Raw genomic sequence first — 16,009 nt, forward strand, 5'->3', positions numbered from 1 at the left:
CAAATAAATGCAGAAAACTCTTCAGGAGCTTCCAGAGACGTGGCCGGCTCCTCCGGGAACATTTTCTAAACTGAGTCTGGTAGGAGGGGCCTAGAGGGAGGAGCCAGCACAGGTTATCAAACTTCTATAGTGCCCATGGCTCCTAGTGGACCCGTCTATACCCCATGGTACTGAATGGATTCCCAGTAGCCCCTAGGACGTAAGAGAAAATAGGATTTTAGTTCCTACCGGTAAATCCTTTTCTCTTAGTCCGTAAAGGATGCTGGGGACTCCAAAAGGACCATGGGGTATAGACGGATCCACAGGAGCTTGGGCACACTATAAAGACTTAAACTGGGTGTGAACTGGCTCCTCCCTCTATGCCCCTCCTCCAGACCTCAGTTAGAAACTGTGCCCAGGAGAGATGGACATTTCGAGGAAAGAATTTATAAACACGGTGAGTGTCATACCAGCTCACACCACGAACATACCGCAGAACGTGGCATTCAATAGAAAACCAGCCTACGGCATGAAAAAGACCCAGCCACATGCTGAGAGAATATGTAACACAACCTGTGTGCCAACACAACCAATAATAAGACACCGCATGCCATGGCATGAACCTCGCCAGCAACAGTCTGACAGAGAAGAACTACTATAGTGTAACCAAAAGCAATAACTGCAGACACAGTACGCACTGGGACGGGCGCCCAGCATCCTCTACGGACCAAGAGAAAAGGATTTACCGGTAGGCACTAAAATCCTATTTTCTCATACGTCCTAGAGGATGCTGGGGACTCCAAAAGGACCATGGGTCAATACCAAAGCTCCAGAACGGGCGGGAGAGTGCGGACGACTCTGCAGCACCGATTGAGCAAACAAAAGGTCCCCCTTAACCAGGGTATCAAACGTGTACAGCATAGCAAAAGCGTTTGAACCCGACCAAGTATCCACTCTGCAAAGTTGCACCGCCAAGACTCCTCGGGCATCCGCCCAAGAAGAGCCCATCTTCCCAGTATAATGGGCCTCCACCGACTTCGGTGACGGCAATCCATCCGTAGAACGAACATGGCAAATATCATCACAGATCCAGCGAGTAACCGACTGCATAACACAGTCACCCAACCCATGCTGGGAACATACCAGACAACAGAGCTCCTGTTTCTCCAATCTGAGCCAAACTGGCGACCTAAATATTCAAATCCCTGGCTACATTGAGAGAATTTGAATCAGCTAATGCCTAAGTAACCACCGGCATCAAAATAGGCCAATTTCTGCGAAACCCAGAAACCACTCTTGGCAGAACTGCTAACCGAGTTCTCAATTTCTCTCTATCCACATGAAAGATCAAACAAAGCTCTTGTGAGACAAAACCACCGCTTCCAACACCCGCCTTGCGGATGTCAAAGCCAAGAGCATGACCACTTTCCAAGAGAGAAATGTTTGTAAAGAAATTATTAGGCCACACTGCACTGAAATGTAGCCCAACTTTAGGCTTGCATCCACACCGGTTTGTAAAGTATGGATAAGAACGACCTAGCTGAATGTCTTCCATAGGAGCCTTCCTGGATACACACCAAAACCCATAGTTACGCCAACTACGGTGGTAAAGCTTAGCCATTACTTCTTTCTTAGCCTGAAGAATTGAGGAAATTACTTCACTGGGAACACTCTTTCGACTTAGGATATGGCATTCAACCGCCACGACGTCAGACGCAGCCGCGGTAAGTCTTGAAACACGCCCTGATCTTGTTGCAACAGATCCTCACGTAGGAATCTTCTATGAGTAAATCATAAAAAACTGGATAGCAAACCCTCCTTGGCTAGACCGGATCCAAGAGGATCGTGACTAAAAACACCCACGGTGTCACGAAGTTGTCCACTGCTACAGCTTGAGCGTCCCATGACCTGGAACAATATCCCTGAGGCTTCTCATTGAGGAGAGACGTCAACATATCCAATGCGACAATCCTCAAAGACTTGTCACGTCTGGGAAAACTTCTCGATGATGACTGAATTTCTCCCGGATGGAGATCGCGTCAGCAGAGGAAATCCATTTCTCCGTCGTTCACCTCCGGAACGAAGACTGCTAATACAGCGTTTACCAGACTCTCCACCCAACGGCAAACTTGTGCATCTTCTGCCATTGCCGCATTGCTCCTTGTTCCGCCATAGCGGTTTACTTACGCCACTGCTAACAAGCCGTCTAGCAGAACTAACATGGGCAGAACACGAAGAATACGTTTGTCTAAACTAACTCTTAATTCAAGAAAGTTTATAGCAGACAAGCTTTCCAACTTGACCTTATCCCCTGGAAACACGTCCCTTGCAAGTACTGTTCCTCCGACTCGGAGATCTGTATGCATGGACACCAGGATCTACACCCGGAACCCGAACCTTCATCCCTCTAGAAGAAGAGAACCGAGCAGACACCACAGGAGCGATGTCCTGGCCGTTAGGATTATATTCAGGTGCATGTGCAGGTGAAAGCCGGACCACATTTCCAACTGGTCTCTTGAAAACCACTCTGGCATTAGAGCCGCTCACCAAAAAAGGCCTCTCAGGTCATACCCAACCGGTTAAGTAATGGAACATCCTGATGAAGTGTCACAGTAAAGCCGATCCAACTCTGGATCTTCAGACCTCTTTTCACCTGGAAAAACACCGAACTTTAACCGGTCATTTTCTACTCTGAAACCCACCTCCGACATCTGTGTCGTTGGAAACAACAGCCAATCCCTGTGTCGAAGAACAGTCAGAGAGAAACAACGATTTGTCAGAGAGAAACAACGATTTGCGTCCTGATCCTGACGCACCTCTGTATGGCGTCGCGTACTATCTTCCCTTCCAGAGTGGAACGGCAAGAACTATTAGAAAAACAGTAAGGGCAAACAACCGCAACTCTGAATGTTCACCTTTGGATTCTATAAATAACCCACAGGTCCTAGTCTATTCCAGGACCAACTGAAAAATAGTAGACGAGTGCCCATCAGAGTGGGGACCAGCCCGATAGACTCAGCGACCAGTAGTGGGTGTGGAGGAAACAGACAACGACATCCACTACTGCGAACCCAACAAGGCTGCAGAACTCTTACCTTTTCACCTTCCACTGTCTGCACAGAAAGGAAAAAAGAACGGTATCGAATCGGTTAAAACGATTGCATCCCACAAAAGAATGCGTCACCAACCGTTGTGAAGGAGGCTAACTCACGAAGTTAGACTTACCAGAGGAATCCACCGAGATTGACTGACCATAGGGCACCAAACAGCTGTATACCTTCCTCCATCATCTCCCGGAGAGATCCTCCGCATTCTTCCGGTCACACCTCTGTCACGTGGCAGCCTGCTGCAATGTTATAAGGAAGAACAAACATAGACAAGCCTACCCCCACTGGGTAGGGTAATTCTATCGGATGCCTACCCGAATAAAACACTCCCACAAGTGCATACAGCGCAACAAGGTCAAAGTATAGAAATAAAATTTCACTTAGCTGCCGGCGTATGATCTCTTGCAACCGGGCTCTGCGTCGGCCAGGAGTTGACTGTCATAATGTTCTCCCCACGATGTGAAGAGAAGAATATTCGGACTCCTTGAGAGGATCGAATCAACTTGTCACGGCCAATCTAGACTTAATCAACAGGGCGACCAGCACATGATAAGAATACCATTATTTCAGCATTCATGTATATACATCACGTAATACACAATAAAACACATATATCCTAACCATGCATATATAAACCTATATCTACACATATACACATATAGATATAACCTATACGCAAGTGGATTGTCCAGACCTGTCAGGTCCCTAGTGACAGTAATGTGTTGTGAATGTGTATGACCATGCACTGACATAGCCCCGAAGTGGATCTACTAGGAACGTTAAGGTCGACAGAAACTTAGTAAATGTCGACAGCAAGGAATAGTAAGCGGGGGGAAAAATAATCACGGAACCCCGAGGGGTCCGAGGGAAGTATACAAATACAATTCTGATAACACTCCCCCCACATATACCCATACAAATATATAAATATATATATATATATATATATACACAGGTACAAGGCAATTACAGCCTGACCATTTTTTTACCCAGGAAATACCGTTGATGCCGACAGGGCATCCCCAAACCACTGTATCTCCCCTATCGTGTTTACTGTTTTAATCACACAAACACCAATTTGCTAATACTTAATTTCCCGAATCAAGTACTGCCATGCGCCGGCGAAGCCGACAGTTATCCCCTTTTTTGACAGCAGGGATTAGTAACCCGGCAAAATTACCGTCTTGCTACCTCAGGCGGTCCGAGGGAAGCAACGTACAACTGTATATACACAGGTATAAGTCAGATACCGCATGTCCATTTACCCTGGCGACAACCGACGGTGCCGACAGGGTCACCCATTCCATAAAATATTTACTTTTTATGTTGTAGTGAGTACTCACGTGCGTTGGCGATGCCGACAGGGAACCCCATAGGATTTTATAACAGAACACTCACGCCTGCCGACACAAGTGTACCAAAATGGGTATATCTGAGAGGGGGCACACAGACATTACACACAAGAATGAATTCATGGACATTCTCAACTCAATTAGTGGTATATAAGTGCAACATAACACTCAAACACTATGCCCCCCCCCCCCCCTGTTTGTGCCTGACAAACTTCTTGGCGGGGACAGAAGGGAAAATGGCGCTGACTCTATGTGTGAGGCTATGCCCCGCCCCCCTCGGCGTGCTATATAGCTCCCCTATATACTAAAAAGCCAGGTCGAGCACCATATATAGTGTAAAAACACTATGCACTTACAGAAACCAATGCTGCTCAGGGAGCCCCCATGCGCCCTGCACCCAGGCAACTGACAGCGAGCGGGAGCCCCGGCGCGCCGCGGCCCGCAGCTCTAATGGCGGGTCATCACATGCGGCGCCCGGGACCCCCAAAACACATATATTCTATGCTGCCCAGGGTGCCACCCCCCCCCCCAGCACCCATGGAAGCCGGCGGGGGGGAATGGCGCGCAGTGCGCTATAACAAGCCGACGGGGGTCTGTATACGGAGCCCCGGCAGCACAAGCTTGTCAGTTTAAGAAAGAAAAAAAAAACTAACTCGCTGCCCAGGGCGCTCCCCCCCCCCCCTGCACTCGTGTAAGCGGCGGCGGGGGATCAAAGGCGCGTAGCGCTAAACCACGCTTGCTGGGGAATGAAACACGGAGCTCAGGCACCGAAATGCTTTTAATGCCAGACTCAATAAGAAAACCAGTAACTTGCTGCCCAGGGCGCTCCCCCCCAGCGCCCTGCACCCTGTGAGTGCGTTGGTGTGTGGGAGCATGGAGGGTAGCACGATCGCCGCATGTTACCTCCGTTACTGAAGTCTTCTGTCGTCACTGAAGTCTTCGGTTCTTCACATACTCACCCGGCTTCTGTCTTCTGGCTTCTGTGAGGGGGGTGACGGCGCGGCTCCGGGAACAAGCAGCTAGGCGCACCAAGTGATCGAACCCTCTGGAGCTAATGGTGTCCAGTAGCCGAGAAGCAGAGCCTTTAAACTAAGAAGAAGTAGGTCCTGCTTCTCTCCCCTCACTCCCACGCTGCAGGGAGCCTGTTACCAGCAGGTCTCCCTGAAAATAAAAAACCTAACAAAGTCTTTTAGAGAAACTCAGTAGAGCTCCCCTAGTGTGTGACCCATCACTCCTGGGCACAAAGTCTAACTGAGGTCTGGAGGAGGGGCATAGAGGGAGGAGCCAGTTCACACCCAGTTTAAGTCTTTATAGTGTGCCCAAGCTCCTGCGGATCCGTCTATACCCCATGGTCCTTTTGGAGTCCCCAGCATCCTCTAGGACGTATGAGAAATGTATTTATAGATTATTACATAAATATTATCATTAACTAGCAATCAGCACAATAGCTGTTAGAGAGATATTCAGTTGTTCATCTTAAAAAGTTACATTTTTCTTAGTCGTTAAACTAGTTTTTATTCAGATTTCTCTGACAGTCTAATCTCATTTGATTGGGAGAATATGTAAATCTATAGTCACTGCCTCGCTGGTTATAGTATGTGCTATAAATGTACATTGCTAGAACTTACAAGAGCAGCCAATGGGAAGTGCAGCTTCCCGGTCTCGAGTGTCTGCTCATGCTTACTGCACTATGGGGGTCATTCCGAGTTGATCGCTCGCTAGCTGCTTTTAGCAGCAGTGCAAACGCTAAGCCGCCGCCCTCTGGGAGTGTATCTTAGCTTAGCAGAAGTGCGACTGAAAGGATCGCAGAACGGGGTTACATTTTTTTCAAGCAGTTTCTGAGTAGCTGCAGACATACTCCTTCCTTGCGATCACTTCAGTCTGTGTAGTTCCTGTTTTGACGTCACAAACACGCCCTGCGTTCGGCCAGCCACTCCCCCGTTTCCCCAGGCACGCCTGCATTTTTTTAGCACACTCCCAGAAAACGGTCAGTTAACACCCAGAAACACCCACTTCCTATCAATCACTCAACGATCAGCAGTGCGACTGAAAAGCGTCGCTAGACCTTGTGTGAAACTCCAGTTTTTTGTGAAAGTACAACGCGCGTGCGCACTGTGGCCCATACGCACACGCAGAAATGCCAATTTTTAGCCTGATCGCTGCGTTGCGAACAACAGCAGCTAGCGATCAACTCGGAATGACCTCCTATGAGTGCGGCTCCTAAGAAAGAACATGTAGCAGAACACAAATGAATATAACTTGATACGTGTAACACGGCTGTAATATAATGACTGTATTAACCAAAGGTGTTTCTTTCTTGCACAGTGAAAGGCCTGGTGCTGGCTGCAGGGCTATTGTGTGGAGCTGCACTTGTCCTCGCTCCCGTCTACTAGTAAGTTACTAAGATGATCTACAGATTGTGCTACATTTATTTTCTACACATTGGGGGTAATTCCGAGTTGATCGCAACATCAAATTTGTTAGCAGTTGGGTAAAACCATGTGCACTGCAGGGGGGGCAGATATAACATTTGCATAGAGAGAGTTAGATTTGGGTGGGTTATTTTGTTTCTGTGCAGGGTAAATACTGGCTGCTTTATTTTTACACTGCAATTTAGATTTCAGTTTGAACACACCCCACCCAAATCTAACGCTCTCTGCAAATGTTATATCTATCTGCCCCACCTGCAGTGCACATGGGCCCTCATTCCGAGTTGTTCGCTCGCAAGCTGCTTTTAGCAGCTTTACACACGCTAAGCCGCCGCCTACTGGGAGTGAATCTTTGCTTATCAAAATTGCGAACGAAAGATTAGCAGAATTGCGAATAGACACTTCTTAGCAGTTTCTGAGTAGCTCCAGACTTACTCGGCATCTGCGATCAGTTCAGTCAGTTTCGTTCCTGGTTTGACGTCACAAACACACCCAGCGTTCGCCCAGACACTCCTCCGTTTCTCCAGCCACTCCCGCGTTTTTCCCAGAAACGGCAGCGTTTTTTCGCACACACCCATAAAACGGCCAGTTTCCGCCCAGAAACACCCACTTCCTGTCAATCACATTACGATCACCAGAACGAAGAAAAAACCTCGTAATGCCGTGATAAAGCTAAATATTTATCTTACTTAAAACCCTTTAAGAGGTCTAAGAACACTGTACGCTATTAACGTATGGAATACCGTAAGGGTACGCACGTTGCGTAACAATCGCTTAGCCGTAGTCGAGACGCTCAAGCGTCACGTTCGCTCACGGCCAAGAGATCACAGGCAGGCACGCTATTGGCTGCCGACTAACGTAATGATTCGCTATAGCGTAGCGGACGCTCGGGACCACGAGGAGATCACCAGCGGCGCAGACGCTCACAATGTTAAACCTTTATAACTATACCATAAAACAGTGTATTATGCAGTAAACCTTGGTGTAGTGATAAGATGAGAATGCAACACTGTGTAAGCGGGTTTACACTAAAGCTGTTTGAGCGATAGAGACGCTCCTATTACCCACTGCAATATAATGAACACACAATACCGGTCTAAGGGTCTAACGCCTTTTAAGGAAATTAATGAACGTTCAAAAAGAATAATACAATACAAGTCATACACTACCAATATAACATAGACTACCTAACCAGATAACTACACATGAAATACAATATCAGTACAATAACTATATAAGAGAAACGAGAGAGAAAGAGAAGAGAGAGAGAGATATGGCTCACAATAACAAGACGATATGATTGCGGAGAAAACTTACGCACAAGGGGAACGATCGCATGCGCCTCTGGATATCCAGCTCCCGATTATCAGCAATGAGAACCGTTGAAGAGTGAGAGCTGGATATGATCGGCTTGTCTATTTATGCCCCACACACAATACAATTCAATGGTCCCTACAATCTCATTGTTCATTGGACACAGGAATTCGTCTTCGCATTATAACAAAAGGTCATAGGTTGATTCATACAGGTGGGCTGTGTCTACTTCCAACTGCTCAGGTGGGTGGGAAACTAGGTTTCCCGCCGCATGGATAAGTAAGTGCAAATAATAGTAAATGGACATAAACTTCTTATGTCCATAACTATTCGCACGAGCGATTAATTCGCTTCAAACCAACACCGGAATATTGCTAATTAAATACTCTTCCGATGGATACTAAACACCACTGTATAATCCTTGTCTGACCCTTTGTATCAGACAAAGAGGGATCTCTCTGTCCATGAACATGCTACATTAACTAAACTTTCAGAATCTATCAAAGGGACCATGATCTACAAAATACATTATATGGTTAAAATATATATCGATTGAGTCGCCCGCTAGACGCATACAAACTCTACCGTAAATCCGCATATCGTGCGCCTGCGGGTGCACGCGAAGGCGAGTATGCGCACGCACGGGAGAGCTCTTGCACGCGCAGCGGGAGCTCGCATGAGGTGCAAATATGGCAGTGTGCATAGTGATATTTTTCTGACTTTGACAGTCCACCCTTTGGCAGTCAACAATAACTGCCACTTCCTAAAACATTTCAAAACGAGAAAAATATATGTCAAGTGTAAATACATTTCCATGATTGGGTAAGGGAGGAGAGGAGAAGGTAGGAAAAGGGTATGACCTAGTGAGATAGCAGAAGCATGTGTGTATGAATCCATGTTTGGGGGGTCATGTATCATCGTGCCGTACGTGTTTTAAATCAAGCTTCGAGGTATTGCGAAGTATACATTTGAATTCCTTCTTATCCCGTATTAAGGGTCTGTGGATGGGCTGCCAAACTTTACCGAGCTCTTTTCGGCTGTGGTTGTAACAAAATGGGGAAGCACATTTTAGTTGATGATACATGAATGGGGGAATATGTGATTGCTGATATCTGTGCTGGTATTCCCTATCGACTATGTGTGTTATTACCTGAAGGTTGTAGAGATGAAGATAAGACACAACTATGGTAAATGCAGTGGTATTCTATGTCAGGTTAATGAACATTTGTCGGTTGAAGTCTTGTTCGGTGTCTGTTGAATGCAGTCTTCTTTGGGCTTTTGCCAATAGGTGTGAGCAAAAGCTTTGTCAATGTCCATAGACTTACAAAAAGTGTTGGGCTAGCGTAAATTTAAAATTTCTAGGGAAACTGGGGGTCTATGGCATAGTTCATCAAATATCTGTGTATAAGGTTGTCAAAACTTCTTCTTTAATCCATCAGTTGTCTGTATACAGGCTCGTCAAACTCCTCGTCCAAGTGGGTCTTTTTACCTTGGAGAAAACGGAAAAACAGGTGAAAGAAACGGACCGTATAATCGCATTTTCATCACATCATTGTCTCTACCGTTGGGTCATAAATCAAATCCATTGGAATTACAATTTCCTCACTCCTTAGACTCATTACCCTGGTACTACGTTTGCACTTCATCAAAGCCTGACCGCATCTAAATATCAAGCCAATTGATATGACAACACCTAAGATACATAGGAGAAACTTCCCTACATCCATTATGACTCCTTGAGCCCATTCTCCTAAACCAGAGAACCAATTTCGCGGGTTCAACCATGACACCCAACCAGTCAGCTCATTACCCACAGCAGCAAGGGTGAGATTGTGTCTCCTGCGAAATTCCCACTTTAATTGGAGAATGTCATCCATCTTTTGGTCTATGACCTCGACCGGATCCTCGGTGCTATTCGTAATATATGTGCAGCATTTCACGCCGTACTGCGTTGCCAGTGTGACACAATATCCACCTGTTACTGCCGTGAGATAATTGAGAACCATTCTATGCTGAACCAGTTCTGTTTTATAAGCTTGAAGTTCTCTTCCAGTATACCTAAAAGTGTCGTCATACATTTCTGTGATATTGTCTAACAAATTTGCAAGCGCAGATATATATCTATAATTCAACACTCCTCTGGCGGTGCGAGTGATGTCTAACGCGAGTAGAACCTGAATCCCGGTGGATTCATGGATCATGTCAGAGGCCGGATGCTCTGTTCTTTCTATCAGGTGCCGTTTAACTACGTGCTCGTAATGAGTGTGAGTATAAGGAGCTTGGGCAACACGGTGTATATCTTTCATTTTGGCATGTGATACAGTCATTACCTCAGGCAGTACTTTTCCAATATAACACAATCCTTCAGAGTTTGGGGCAAGCCACTTATACGCCTTCCTCCCGCATATGAAATATGCATAATCGGGGAGAACATATGGGACGGAGTAGGACATAACCATATTACACATCTTCCATGTGAAATCTCCTAACCCTAATTCTCCCATCTGTCTAGTACACGTATCAGTTTGTACGATATGTGCACAGTATCCTGGTGATACCTCTCCAACTCTCATAATCCTACCTCCTAGGGTATACCTATATCGGAAATATTTTCCACTACCAGCTATGTGGCGTATAAGCTCTGTATCTGTTGGCATTCTATCTGCTCTATATGAAAAGGTCATGGTTTGGTTACTCCATGACACTTCCCAATTTCCCGGCTTTCGGGGATTGGAAATGTTAAAACATATTAGGGACTTATCCACATGATATTGGTGGAGCTTCAAACTAGGAGGACTGGAGATATTAAACCTCCTGTCCACCGGCCTCCCACCACTTAGCTCAAGTACCTCCCCTATTGTTAAAGGAAATGGTACTAAGCCTGATTTACTATGGCCTTGAGGTACTTGAGAGCATACCCAACAATCTGTCTGATTTAACACATTACCCACTAAGGAGTGATAGTCACTCAATGGATGCCGGTCCATGTGGATATTAAAACTGGATTGGCATTTCTTGATACACCCATCCTCAACTACATTGTCACAGAGCCTACAGATACAGTTTTCTTCAGCTAACAATCCTTCACAATTCCTTCTATGGTCTATGTTATCGGATCGTTTTCTGATACTCGCCTTTGCTTGTTGATTATGTTGTTCTTGGAAAACTACGCCTCCATCTTTGTCATCAGAACCCATTCCAGAACCTCTCTCGACCTCCATGGTACTCTCGCCGGAACAGACTGCTCTGGTCAACATCATGGTCAACAGGAAAATCCGGATCACAGTCTCTTGGGGCAAGTCCATCTTAGAGGAGGAAATGGAGAAAAATGAGAAGGGGGAAAGAAATAATTGAGGGAGATGGGATGGGAAGTGGAGAAAAACAATAAGAGGGAACAGGGAATCGACAACTGCTTTCGATCTTGTGATTTTCAATGCTCGGGTGCCGCCTCAGTCCTCCTGGAACAGACACTCCAGTGATACAACTTCCTCTACCGTCTGTTCCTTATCACGGGACCTCTCTGGATCAGCAACCTTCTTACAATGGGACGAATGACCCAAGTCTCTCTCTCGGCAACCTTCAATGCTGTAGTGCTAGTCAATAAGACTTGGTATGGTCCTTCCCATCTGTCAATAAGGCAACCTGAGCGTAGAAAATTCCGTATCATTACATAATCCCCAGGTTCAATGTCATGACAATTACTATCTGGTAAATCAGGAATCACCAACTTCAAATTATCATTTTGATTCCTTAGCTGTTTACTCATGTTAATCAAGTATTTTACAGTCACTTCATTGTTACACTTCAAATCATCCTGAGGGTTAATCATAACATGCGGTTGTCGACCAAACAAGATTTCAAAGGGAGACAGATTAAGAGGGGACCTGGGAGTGGTTCTGATGCTGTATAGTACAATGGGTAAAGCTTCTGGCCATGTCAATCCTGTTTCTGCCATAACTTTGCTCAGTTTATTTTTAATAGTGCTGTTCACTCTTTCCACCTTCGCACTCGCCTGTGGACGGTATGGAGTGTGCAGCTTGCTATCAATTCCCATCAACTTACACATTCCTTGAAAGACATCACCTGTAAAATGGGTACCCCTATCACTTTCGATTATTCTAGGGATACCATATCTACATACAAATTCCTGCACAATTTTCTTAGCAGTAAACATAGCGGTATTTGTGGCCGCAGGAAATGCTTCGACCCAATTTGAGAACACATCTATACAAACAAGTACATATTTCAAATTTCGACAAGGGGGTAATTGGATAAAGTCAATCTGTATTACCTGAAAAGGTCCGCCTGTAGGTGGGATATGAGATGGTTCTGTTGGTATTGCCTTTCCGATATTCTTTCTCAAACAGGTAAGGCATGACATTGCTCTTTTACCTGCATGGGATGAAAATCCTGGGGCGCACCAATATGCTCTTACCAACTTACACATTCCCTCCTTGCCCAGATGAGTCAGCCCGTGTGCTGCCTCAGCTAAACATGGAAGATATGCTCTGGGGGCCACTGGTTTACCTTGTCCATCCGTCCAGAGTCCTGAGGACTCCTGGCCATATCCCTTTGCCTTCCAGACTGCCTTTTCCTGTGTGGAACACAAATTTTGCATTTCACACAGCTTCTGTGTGTTGATGGTATTAAATACCATCAGTTGTGTGGTGTCTGTCTGTCTGGGGGTACCAGCTGCTAACTTAGCAGCTTCGTCTGCTCGGCTGTTACCAAGTGATACTGGGTCCTGGCTATATGTGTGTGCTTTACACTTGATAACAGCCACTCTGTCGGGTTCCTGTATCGCTGTTAGAAGCCTTTTGATGTGAGCTGCATGCGCTACCGGTGTACCAGCTGCCGTCATGAAATTTCTGAGGCGCCATAGGGCTCCGAAATCATGGACTACCCCGAATGCGTATCTAGAGTCGGTGTAGATATTGGCTGACTTGCCCTTAGCCAATTCACATGCTTTGGTTAGGGCGACCAGTTCAGCAACCTGGGCTGAGTGAGGTGGGCCTAGCGGTTCAGCTTCTATGGTGCCTTGGTCGTCTACGACTGCGTATCCAGTACACAAGTCTCCCGAGTCTGACTGTCTGTGACAACTACCGTCAGTGTAGAAAGTAAAGTCTACATCTTCTAGTGGGTTGTCACTGATGTCAGGCCTTGCCGTGAAATTTTGGGTCAAATATTCCATACAATCATGTGTGTCATCCTTTGTATTAAATCCTCCTTCCCCACCACTCTCATCCTCCACCCTTTGTGCCTGTCCAGGCACACCTGGGAGATATGTTGCAGGATTTAATGCACTGCATCTCCTTATGGTGATGTTTACGGGGGCCATTAGTGCCAATTCCCATCTTGTAAACCGCGCTGATGAGACGTGTCTGGTTTGGGCAGAATTTAGCAAGGCTGACACTACATGTGGTGTATGAATTGTGAGGTTGTGACCTAGCACTACATCTTCGCTTTTCGTTACTAGCAATGCTATCGCAGCAACGCTTCGCAAGCCTGTGGGGAGGGATCGCGCTACTGTATCTAGCTGAGCGCTGTAGTATGCTACCGGCCTGCTGGCATCAACGTGCTTCTGGGTTAGGACGCCTGCCGCGCAACCAGCACTTTCTGTTCCGTACAGCTCAAAGGGTTTCCCATAGCCTGGCATACCTAATGCTGGCGCCTGCGTTAGGCACTGTTTAAGTCTCTCAAATGCCATCTCGGATTCGTCTGTATGCGAAATCCGATCAGGTTTGTTTGAGGAGACCATCTCCTGCAAAGGTAACGCTAGAATGGAAAACCCTGGGATCCAGTTACGGCAATACCCACATTCCTAAAAACGTTCTGATCTGTTGCTGGGTTTGTGGCAGAGTCATGTCTCTAATTGCTTGAATTCTATCAGCGGTCAGGTGTCTCAGTCCTTGTGTTAGACAGTGTCCCAAATATTTTACTTTAGTTTGGCATAATTGTAACTTGTCTTTGGAAACCTTGTGTCCTGTGTCTGAAAGATGAAACAGGAGCTGTTTCGTATCCTTCAGGGATGCTTCCACTGAATCAGAACACAGTAGTAAATCATCCACGTACTGTATCAATACTGATCCACTCTCTGGTTGGAAAGACTGTAAACAATCATGCAAAGCCTGGGAAAATATACTTGGACTGTCTATGAAACCTTGTGGTAATCGAGTCCATGTGTATTGGACTCCTCTGTATGTAAATGCAAACAAATATTGGCTGTCAGGATGCAGGGGTACCGAAAAGAAAGCGGAGCAGAGGTCAATAACAGTGAAAAATTTCGCAGTGGGAGGGATTTGCATAAGGATGACAGCTGGATTTGGCACTACGGGGAACTGACTCTCAACTATTTTGTTAATCCCCCTTAGATCCTGCACTAGCCGGTAACCCCTCCCCCCACTCTTTTTCACAGGGAAGATGGGACTATTGGCAGTGCTGGACGTTCTTACCAGAATGCCCTGTTGTAGCAAGCGCTCTATTACGGGATACACTCCTAACTCCACCTCTGGCTTCAGAGGGTACTGTGGGATTTTTGGAGCTATCCTACCATCTTTTACTTGTACAACTACCGGAGCTACGTTTGCCATTAATCCAGTGTCCTGTCCATCTTTAGTCCAAAGTGACTCTGGTATCTGGGATGTCATTTCTTCTACTTGGGATGGAGTCCTATTTGTCATAATGGTATGTGACAGTAATTTTGATGGGGAGTCTAACATGTCTCGCACTTCCTGAGCGTGATTCTCAGGTATGTCCAAGAATACACCTTCAGGAGTACAATAAATGACGCACCCCATTTTACACAATAAGTCTCTTCCCAGGAGATTAGTCGGTGCCGATGCCGCCAGCAAAAAGGAATGCTTGGTGTGCAAAGGCCCTATTGTAATCTCGGCTGGTTTGCTAACAGGGTAGTGCTGGACTACTCCCGTTACTCCTATGGCTGGAATTGTCTTACCAGTGGTTCTCATGCCCACTGTCGAATTTATCACTGATTTGGCCGCCCCCGTATCTACAAGAAAGTTTAATGATTTACCAGCTACATTTATTGCAATTTCGGGTTCACTTCCAAGACTTGCAATCAATTTTACTGGCTGCAGATTACAGGTATGGCCACACCCCTATTGGGTATGGTGACCTCCCTGAATCCCGCTGGCAGCAACTACTTGTGAAGGGGTTAAATGAGAACTGCCAGAAGTTTACCAGTCTCCTTTTGGGGGATATCTTTTTGTTTCCCCTGTATGTGGTCATAACTCCGTCTCTGTGGACCCTGATCCCAATTTCGTGTGTCATGTCGTTGTCTAGGGGGTTGGTATGATCTTTGTGAATTTTTCGTTCTACAGTCTCGTGCTATGTGTCCCTGTTTATGACAAAAATAACATGTTACCACATTTGACTTACCCACCGGGTTAGGTGATTTAAACAAAGGCTGCTTTGTGGTCAGGGCCTGTATACTTACGGCCATTAACTTATCACCTTGTGACTCCCTGTGTCTGGTGATATTCCGGTCGTGATCAATAGCAGCCTCTCTCAAAGTAGCCACCGACAGACCTCGCCAACATGGTTGCGTGGTCTGTACCCTTGTCTTTAATGCTTCTTTTAAACCATCCATTAGCACAGATACTACTACTTCTTGATGATTTGCATTGGTCCTAATGTCCTCTATGCCAGTGTATTTTGCCATTTCTAATAGTGCCCGGTGAAAATACTCAGCAGCTGTTTCTGACTCTTTTTGTTTAATGGAAAAAATTCTATTCCATTTGGCTACCGCTGGGAAATACTCCTTTAACTGTAAATTTATTCTTTTTACATTGTCTTTGTTGTACACATC

General features: G+C 46.0%; 1 long non-coding RNA gene across 1 annotated transcript in view; it reads left to right on the plus strand.

Annotated features, from left to right (window-relative positions):
• The window catches only part of LOC134944478 (uncharacterized), a 42,419-nt gene that overhangs the window by 18,034 nt on the left and 8,376 nt on the right, over nt 1-16,009 (plus strand). Inside the window, exon 2 of the long non-coding RNA XR_010181863.1 lies at nt 6,764-6,830. This is a non-coding gene — a long non-coding RNA (uncharacterized LOC134944478). The remainder of the gene's footprint in view (nt 1-6,763; nt 6,831-16,009) is intronic.

Source organism: Pseudophryne corroboree, chromosome 7 (assembly GCF_028390025.1).
Source record: "Pseudophryne corroboree isolate aPseCor3 chromosome 7, aPseCor3.hap2, whole genome shotgun sequence".
NCBI lineage: Eukaryota > Metazoa > Chordata > Amphibia > Anura > Myobatrachidae > Pseudophryne > Pseudophryne corroboree.